Source organism: Pseudoliparis swirei, chromosome 5 (assembly GCF_029220125.1).
Source record: "Pseudoliparis swirei isolate HS2019 ecotype Mariana Trench chromosome 5, NWPU_hadal_v1, whole genome shotgun sequence".
Taxonomy (NCBI): domain Eukaryota; kingdom Metazoa; phylum Chordata; class Actinopteri; order Perciformes; family Liparidae; genus Pseudoliparis; species Pseudoliparis swirei.
The window spans coordinates 10596434-10605786 of record NC_079392.1 but is presented as its reverse complement, the minus strand read 5'-3'; positions in this window follow the sequence as shown (position 1 = coordinate 10605786).

Here is a 9353-nt window from a genome sequence, read left to right as displayed (position 1 = left end):
ATGTCTTCTTTCACCTTTTGAATGATGTTTAGACACGATAGACGCCATCTCCTGCTACATTGAAGGTGGAGTCCAGAGCAAGATTGGCTTTGTCCTAATGTCCTTTCTTGAGGCTAAAACTAATTATTCAGTCCATCTGTTTTCATGTAGTATACTCCGACCATCTCAAACTTACCCTTGTTGATTTGCTGTCTGAAAGTATCTTGCCAACCGGAGTCTTGATTTATCCACCACTGCAACGATAAATGCACAGCACTTATATCACACTTTCTACCTCAGCAGGACAAAGCACTTCAAAATGACTCCCAATTCTCTCTCACACACACACACACACACACACACACACACACTTACACAGTGGCAGGTGGGAGCAATTTGAGGTTCAGTGCAAGGACCGTTGGATATGTAACCAGTTGGAGCCAGAATCAAAACACCAATGGACGAAACACTCTGCTTCCTGAGCCACAGCTGCTTCACAGTGATGCCTCCATGGCACGTTGATGGGGGCCGCTCACTATCAATGTTGCAACGGTTCTACCAGAGAAGAACAAGGGAAAGATGTAGAGTTCAGCTTTTTCAGTGCAACTTGGTTATTTGCTCAAGAGTTTTTTTACTTTTTGCTTATAGATGTCTCCAAATTGCAATATCAAATCGGAAAGATTCAAAATGGGAACTGTTCAGAAAGGTGGATTTCCTGACTTGATTCAACTTTTTTCTCAGCTTTTCCCTCATTTACTGGTTGTCATGATGTGACATGATGCTTCTGTGCAGTTCAGCGGGCTCCCTTCCCCCCAAGAACACATCAAATGCTCTTGTCAAGTCAACACGCCTCCCGGCACACCTCCAGATGGGACGATCTACTCCCGGTGTCACTCTGAAGACCGTGTGCGAGCAGTTCTTGTTATGTTATACACTGACTGCTCTCTTTCTTTTCTTTGCCTCGTAATCGTCCAATGCCTTTTTTAGCATACTAGTTCAACATTCTGTAATTGTTATCATTATGCATAGTGTTTCAGCCATACAGTAAAATGCCAAAATGCCACAGGCATAGCTATAATCAATGGAGCTGTTCTTGAAAAAAAAAAAAGCACATTGTACCTTTCCAACCTGTCATTGTAATTTAAATATTGATGGCGATGCATTTTTATATTTATCCCAGCGCAAGGAGGGTGTGACAAACAGTATCATTATGTTGTATTAGTGGGGGTCCTTTTGGCTGCTTTTGCATCAGCGAGCAGGGAAGGTGCAACACAAACAAAAGAGTGTCACTGAATGGCTAATAGGTGAAGCATCCAAGATCAACAACAACTCTCGGAGCATCAACAGCGCCAAGTAAAAAGGTGAGACTTATATATACTGTATATATATATATATATATATATATATATAATGTACAAATATAACATCTCTGTATTCTAAAGGTCTCCTGGCACATGGACAGATTCATAAGAGGGAACTGATAGACATCCTTTGTATAATTGCTTTTCAGAAGGGGCAGTTGGCCGTAGTAGTTTGGAAGGGAAGGAAGGAGAAGTACAATAATGATGAAATATCAATAAGATGATGAAAAAGTAATCATTTTGCCGCAGTAGCAAGGAGCTCAAAAGATCTGAGTGCCAACACTCAGAAATCAATAAGTCTGATCCAATGTGGGACAATTTACGCACGACACATCACTCATCACTCCTTATTGGAAAGCCCACTGCCAGACTGCCATCCGGGGGAGCTCATCGCTGCTTGACAAGAGAAATGGAGCAAAATGCAGAGCAGCCAAATTAATTGAAGGACATATTATTTCCCAATAAAAAGATCAAACTTTTATTCTAAACTTTGTTAATTCAGTGAGGTAGCCTGGACATGAGTAGATGTTTCTCGTATTGATTCTGCAGCCTCCATTAATTCAAACGATCCTCTATTCAACCCAAATTTATTTCAGATCTGGACAGCCCATTGCCGATCATTGCCGCCCGGCATGGCACAACAATTTGTAAGTCATTTAGTGTGCAATAACCCGTAATTATTGCTTTTTGCATTTTACACCATGGAGTCTGTACTGACTACAGTGTAAACATATAGGCATAAATATGCTATGCTCAGACCAAGTTATGTGTATGACGTATTTTCCATAATTATATTGTTTTTGCTTGAGGGATTGTTTTGAAGTACAGGCAAGATGTGTTTCCTAAACCTAACTGCTGGCATCTCACGGTAACAACGTGGCATGTAATGCTACTCGAGACTACTTTCCAAGAGACCAGGTTGATGATTGCATCTGAAAGAGAAAAAATGAAAAGAATACTAAAATAAACATTGTTATTCCTAGAAAAAAAAAGGCATGTTTCTTTTCCATGCAAGTGTTTCTTTTTTCTTAAATGTGATACGAGTGGTTGTTATCACTGACAGCTGTTCCTTTCTGCTTTCTGGATAAATCCAGCATTCTACCTTAAATTGATAGGTCAGGCACTATCCATCCCATAAATGTGTAGCTACCCTGCATAATATTTTTGACTGAAGTATCCTGAAGGATATGCATAATCTCTACACAGTCAGTGGGGAAAATAACACGAAAAAACCACAATAAACAACACTTAATTCTCCTTTTAAAATGTGCTATTGTAACGGATGTGAAACGGGCATGGAAGAAGTCGACTCAGATGGTGGATTTTCCCAGCACTTATTTATTCTGCAGAAGACAACAGAACACACACATTTGCCTTCTGATCTGTCTGCACTTCCACTTCCTATACACGTAAAACAACACAATTTACACAAGGAAAATATACGTCGGGGCGACCGGATGTAGCTAAACAAACGGCGCCAAAGTGGCTCAATGAAACCGCCACCAAACGTATATGTTGACGGTCTAAATGACACAACAGCTGGACGCCGTGATCGTATTAGCGACCATTACTGTATGTAACATAAACGGTTACTTTTTATTAAAGAATATAGCCAAAATAGTGCGACATCGTTTTTCACTCAACTCACCCTCAGCAATATAAAACCATTGTGAGGGAAAGACGGGACTCAGGAGCAGGAAGTGCAACAGAGATGGAAAGCAATTTCCGCAGGAAACAGATTTTTTTAACCCTTGTGTTGCCTTCGGGTCATTTTGACCCGATTCAATATTTAACCCTCCTGTCGCCTTCGGGTCAATTTGACCCGATTCAATGTTTAATGTCGGTGTTCTTTCGGGAGTCAACAAACAAACATAAAGTACTTCACACTTAAACTTGGAAAACAATATTAATTCTAATAATTTTCTGGAGATTTTAATAGCTGGGGTCATATTGACCTCAAGGGTAAAATATGTTAGTAAATATAAAGGTAACAGGAGGGTTAAACATTGAATCGGGTCATATTGACCCGAAGGCGACAGGAGGGTGAAACATTGAATCGGGTCAAATTGACCCGAAGGCAACACAAGGGTTAAATAACGCAAAATAAAAATAGCTAATTAAAATAAAATTCACAAACACTCAACAATATGAACAACAAACAAAAATAAAATACAATACATTGAAAACAAGAAATGACAGAGTGCATTTCTAACTCCGTTACACTATTTTGTCATGTTTTTTAGTTTTTAGTTTAAATTTTGCAGCAGAGCTGTTGTTGGTCACAGACAGAACTGCATTAAAGTACTCTATTCACAATTTAATTCAATTCAATTCAGTTTATTTGTATAGCCCAATTTTACAAATTACAAATTTGTCTCGGAGTGCTTTACAATCTGTACACATAGACATCCCTGCCCCAAAACCTCACATCGGACCAGGAAAAACTCCCAAATAACCCTTCAGGGGGAAAAAAAGGGAAGAAACCTTCAGGAGAGCAACAGAGGAGGATCCCTCTCCAGGATGGACAGGTGCAATAGATGTAATGTGTACAGAAGGACAGATTTAGAGTTTAAAATACATTCAATGAATATGACAGAGTGTATGAATAGTTCATAGTAGGCATATTCCACGATGGAGACCTCCACAATCCATCAGGCAGATGGCGGTAGAGAGGAGGAGTGGGCGGAGTCTCAACAGTGGGCGGAGTCTCAACAGGACAGTGGCGTAGTCAGGAGCAGGAATTCCACGACCCAGACCTCGATGATCCATCAGGCAGATAGGATCTATGACCCCATGAGACGTGAAGTCAAAAGGACTCCGGGGAGAAAGCAGAGTTAGTAACGTGTGATTGAGAGATGAAAATTCATCCTTAAGGAGAGAAAAAAGAGGAGATAGGTACTCAGTGCATCCTAAAACGTCCCCCGGCAGCTATAAGCCTATAGCAGCATATCAAGGGGCTGGACCAGGTGAACCTGATTCAGCCCTAACTATAAGCTCTGTCAAAGAGGAAAATCTTAAGTCGACTCTTAAACGAGTCAAGTATTCCAATGGGGCTTTTTTCAACACAGCACTTAAAGAGTCTAAAAATCATTAAGGCAAAGAAGGGAATCTTTTCCTGGGGGAGAAACGAACAACACTTTGGCTTGTCTGCAGACACTCAAGTCGTGGTGGTATAGAAGCCATGCAATGTGCTTTTTTTAGCCAATTCAAGTCTATAATTTGCAACACAAATCTAGACAACAGAAGCTCTGAGAAGGTGGTCCTCCCCTAGTGACTATATGTTTATCTTGTTTCATCGCCTGTCGGGCCTATAGCACTCTGTATCTCCCACTCATGCACACGAACACAGAAGCACAGACTCTTCTTCTGCTGAGGCTCCCATAAACAGGGGAAGTGGCGGGGCTAGATAGCATTGCCGGTAACCAGGCCTGACAGGTATTCCACTGTGGCTGTACAGAGAGTGGGCAACGGGCCCAAAGCACCTGCTAGCGGGCGGCTACGTCACAGCAGTTGTCGCCGGCAATCACATTTCTTAGCTGAAACTAAATGTATGTGTATGTGAAGGTGTGTGTGCGCATTCATGTTCGCCTTCTTAGCAAACCGTAACTCACAAAATTGGCTAAATAGCTCCTTCCCATGGAGCCACGGCAATTGTCTCACAGCTCCCCCAGCTGCTGACAAAGCAGAGGTCATAGAGAACGAGTTCAGACACAATTAATTCTCACAATGTCACCGGATCAAGCAAGATCACATATCTTACAAATACCCATTGTCAGGCTTTAAGTAATGTGTTTGTACTGGAGAGTATGTCTTTACTGAAAGAAAGAAAAAATGTCTCTGAAGGCTTTTCCCAATGGAAAAGATCTTTTCCTTTTTTTTGCTCTTCTCCCGACTTGCTGAGACAAGAGTTTGACTGACAGCTGGTGATTGGAAAAAAAGGGCCGGCACTTTCCCAAAAATACTGAAGGGGTTTATCCAAACAGTTTCCAGTGACGACCTCTCAGATGGTTCTGTGCAACAAACCCAAATCCTGCGGGTCGGGTTTGTTCAGTCGCTCATGAAGCCAAACCGGCTTGCCTGCTGAGTGATACAATTAGTTGAGTTGGCAGCAAGAGTCTCCCAGTTGGTATCTCAAACTTAACAGAGTTGAAACACTCTGTCAACGTATGTCCAGATTACGGTTACATGAATCATTTGGCCATGTATATCGTCAATTATCCTAAAATCAGGTGCATGGCTTTTTAGCGAACGAAGCATCCAGAAATGTCAGCGGTTGAGGGTAACACGGTGAGATGAACTGACAGTTTCACGGAGTTCAAACAGAGAATGACATATTGTTCATGTTTTTTTTCATTTTATTCATAATTTTTAAGTGTTGGATCTAAAGAGTATTTAATGCCACAATAAACTCAGAGGAGAGGTTTGTGAATAAATACAAAATGCAACAGGGATATCGAAAAATTTGACAGCCAGGACATGTACTTTTCCCTGAAGAGACAGACTGGAGCGAAGTAGAGAGAAAAATAAATCCAAACTTCATACCGCTCAGCCAACATGTACAGCACTTTTAAATGGAATGAGGATTGAAAGGATTTGTGACATCGGGGCTCCGGCACACATTACCCTCAGACGCCACCTCATCACACTGGCCGGATGACTGCTAATGGAGAGCCGCTCTGCAGCGCTGCAGTGGACCCTGCACAATGCACACCCGAGATTCCATATGATTTCAACCTCGCTCACTTTTTTAGCACACCACTAATGTTGTTATAATGACTGAAAGAGTCATTATGACAACATCACAACTTTATTAAGTTCAGTGTGCATAGTCAACAGTCTAGAGACCAGGGCCAAGTGTCCTATGTGGTTAGGTTTTAAGTTCAAATACATTTAGCTTTTTTTATTATTATTGAAAATGTAAACTGGGTTTCCTTCACAGTTCTCAACCACAACACAGTCAAACATAACCTTAATAACTTATTGTCCATAATATCCAGGAGTGTTTTTTCTTCTTCTTTGTTTTGCCTAAACCTGACAAAGTTGTTTCCTTAAGATGGAAAAGATTGGTTGCATGTTACCAGCTGTAATGATCACCTGTTGCTGACTTTTGTAGAAAAGCACCAAATATGAGGAGTAACCTTTTTTCTGTAAAATGTCAGATTAACTAAGGATACATTGTTCGGGTTACTCACTGAGTCCCTTGAGGTCTAACAATCTTTTGAATGTATTGACTTCCTTGACACCACCCATCTTATTGATTCTTTACTTAATCTTAATTTTTGATTTTTTTGATTTTCCCTTCCCTGAAAACCAATTAAATTCCACGTACATGCATACACACATACATCTAAATCTGCCCTCATCTATGTATTTTGAGTCCCTTGCGGTCTGACAATCTTTTGAATGTATTGACTTCCTTGACACCATCCATCTTATTGATTAATTAATTAATCTTCATTTACTTATATTTCCCTTGCCTGAAAACCAATTAAATTCCACATTCATGGCTACACACATATATAAATCTGCCCTCATCTATGTATTTTGTTTCTTTGATTTAAAAAAGGCTCAGATATACACACACACACACACAACATTCTCCAATACTCTGACTTTATGATGTTGTGTCCACTGTTGTCCTCTAGGTGTTATGTCTATGTATTGTCTTTTGTCTTAAAATAAAAAAACGTAAAACCTTTTTCTTTAAGGAATTTATTGACTTGGCACATTATGCCGTATATCAGTGAAATAATGTGAAACCATTGGCTGGACTGTGAGGTGCACACCCAACTGCACGTGTGTCCTTGTGTGTGTGCACAAGACACACATAACAGGTATATAACACTCAAAAAAAGAAAGTGACGCATAGCGCTCTTCGTGGTACAAGACTCCACAGGGTCCCTTTTAATGACTAGTATTCCAAGTCAGTTTCCATTCTTTTCTTTGATGACTGAAAGTTGCTTTTTATCACATGAAGTAATACAATCTCACAAAAAATAACTTAATAGTATGAAACACAAAGCCACAATAGGCACGAGGTAGCAGTATCAACTTAAAATCATATTACTTGGAATGGATTCCAACGGGGACAAGTTTACCCAGAAAAAGGCCAAAAGAAATGTGTCAACACTTCTCAAATAACTCCTGCTGCAAACAAAAAAATCTGCTGCATGAATAGTTTGAAATTTAATTTAAAATGAAGACTGGATTGCTTCTAAAACTATGCAAAAATCTAAGTTAAAACATTGTCTCTGTCAGGTAACCAGGCATATGAGCTTGCAGGGGACCACTTAAAAACTCCTGTCCCATGCATCCAAACAGATGTGGCTTGGCCTACCTTGAGAACAGGGGTCCCCACTTTCTCAGCAACTGTAACGGAGGGAGACTATTATGGAGATTCATCACCGCAGTTTGTCTTCGGGGCACAACTCATCTCCGCAGAGAGGGCGATATAATTCCACAATGTGTCGGGTGACTTGCAGATGTTATGTGTCACACGGTGCAGAGGAACGACTTTCCAATGGACCCACTGGCTGCAGTCTCAGCACTGTTGTAAAGGTGTGATTTGTGTGTATTCCAGGAGTATGGAAGTATACAAGCTTCCTGATCTAGATGTTCAGATGGAGAATAATGCTGTGAACTGTTGGTTGATACTGGAAACTATCGCATTTTTGATTCACAAAGACATGGATACGATCTTTGCATTTCACACGTCAACTTAATGTGATGTGAAAGTATGACTTCAAGTCATCGAGGCCAAAAGGAACATTTTATATCTTTCTTTGAAATACAAATACATTGCAGCATCGGATCCGGCTGTAGAGAAGGCTGTTTAAAAATAAATGTTTTGTGTGGACATCTGTGCGAAGAGAAACAGCTCAAACCTGGACATGTAGCCACACTGCACATACTTGTTTTTGTCAGTGTGTTCATGGTTAACCAAGCAAATATGTTTCATCAGAAGACACGCATTTAAATCAACAAAATAATTACATTGCTAAAAGCAAAAAATAAAGAAAGAAACTTTGGAGACGGCGAACATAGCCTCCACTAATGCACTGACGCAGCAGAATCTGTCCAGACAGAAGTGCAGCGTCACATGGCGCCTGGACTGAAGCACGCTGGAATCTGACACTCACTGAGTTCAGAGACAGGGGAAAGCAGTTTATGATTTAAAAGAGTAGGAGATATGGAAAAACTCTCTGACAGATTTTTCAATTTTGAAAAAGAAAAAGGACTCCCTGCTGTGCTGTTTTAAAGCTTTGTGGAATATTGAGACCATTCAATGATAAAAGACAACCAACTTTATTCAGTGATGTGTTAAAACCTCAACCAGAAAAGACAACTACATAATAAGACTGTGAATTAATTAGAAGTGAATGGTAGATTATTAGAAGTGAATGGTAGCTTGTACTCTAGTGTTGGCATCTAGCCTCCCTTCGCGGATGCACTACTCCAAAGAAATTATGAACACATTATTCGTCTGTTACAATCAGAAGATGCCAATGATGCGTTATGCTTTAACATTTGTAATCTGCGAGTTGATCTTTTGTGTTGTTAATGTTGTATACAAACAGCATTTGCAAAAACGGTCGCAAACAAATTCCTCTGATCATTTTTGACAAGGACTGGACACAAATCTTTCTTTCTTTATTATGTTCTTTATTTCGGTATAATATGGAGTAAAATCATGTGACCTGCGTTGACCAAGGTCCATTTTTGAGCTATTAAATCAACTGTATATGGCACAGTTCTAAAGTCATGGAATTCAATTTAGTTTTCTGTTTGTGTAATAAGACTGCTGGATCCCATATAGTATTTTACCAGTCAGAACTCCTCAAGGCCCACTTTGATTCTACAGTGAGCATCAAAACATAGATTAATTCCAACCCCAAAAATGTATCAAAAACTCCAGCAGTCAATAACTCAATTGAAGCTCCATTTCGATCCATTTATAAACAATATAATCCTCTGTGAGAAACCGTGTAAGAGCTTTCAGGGCTGTCACTCCTG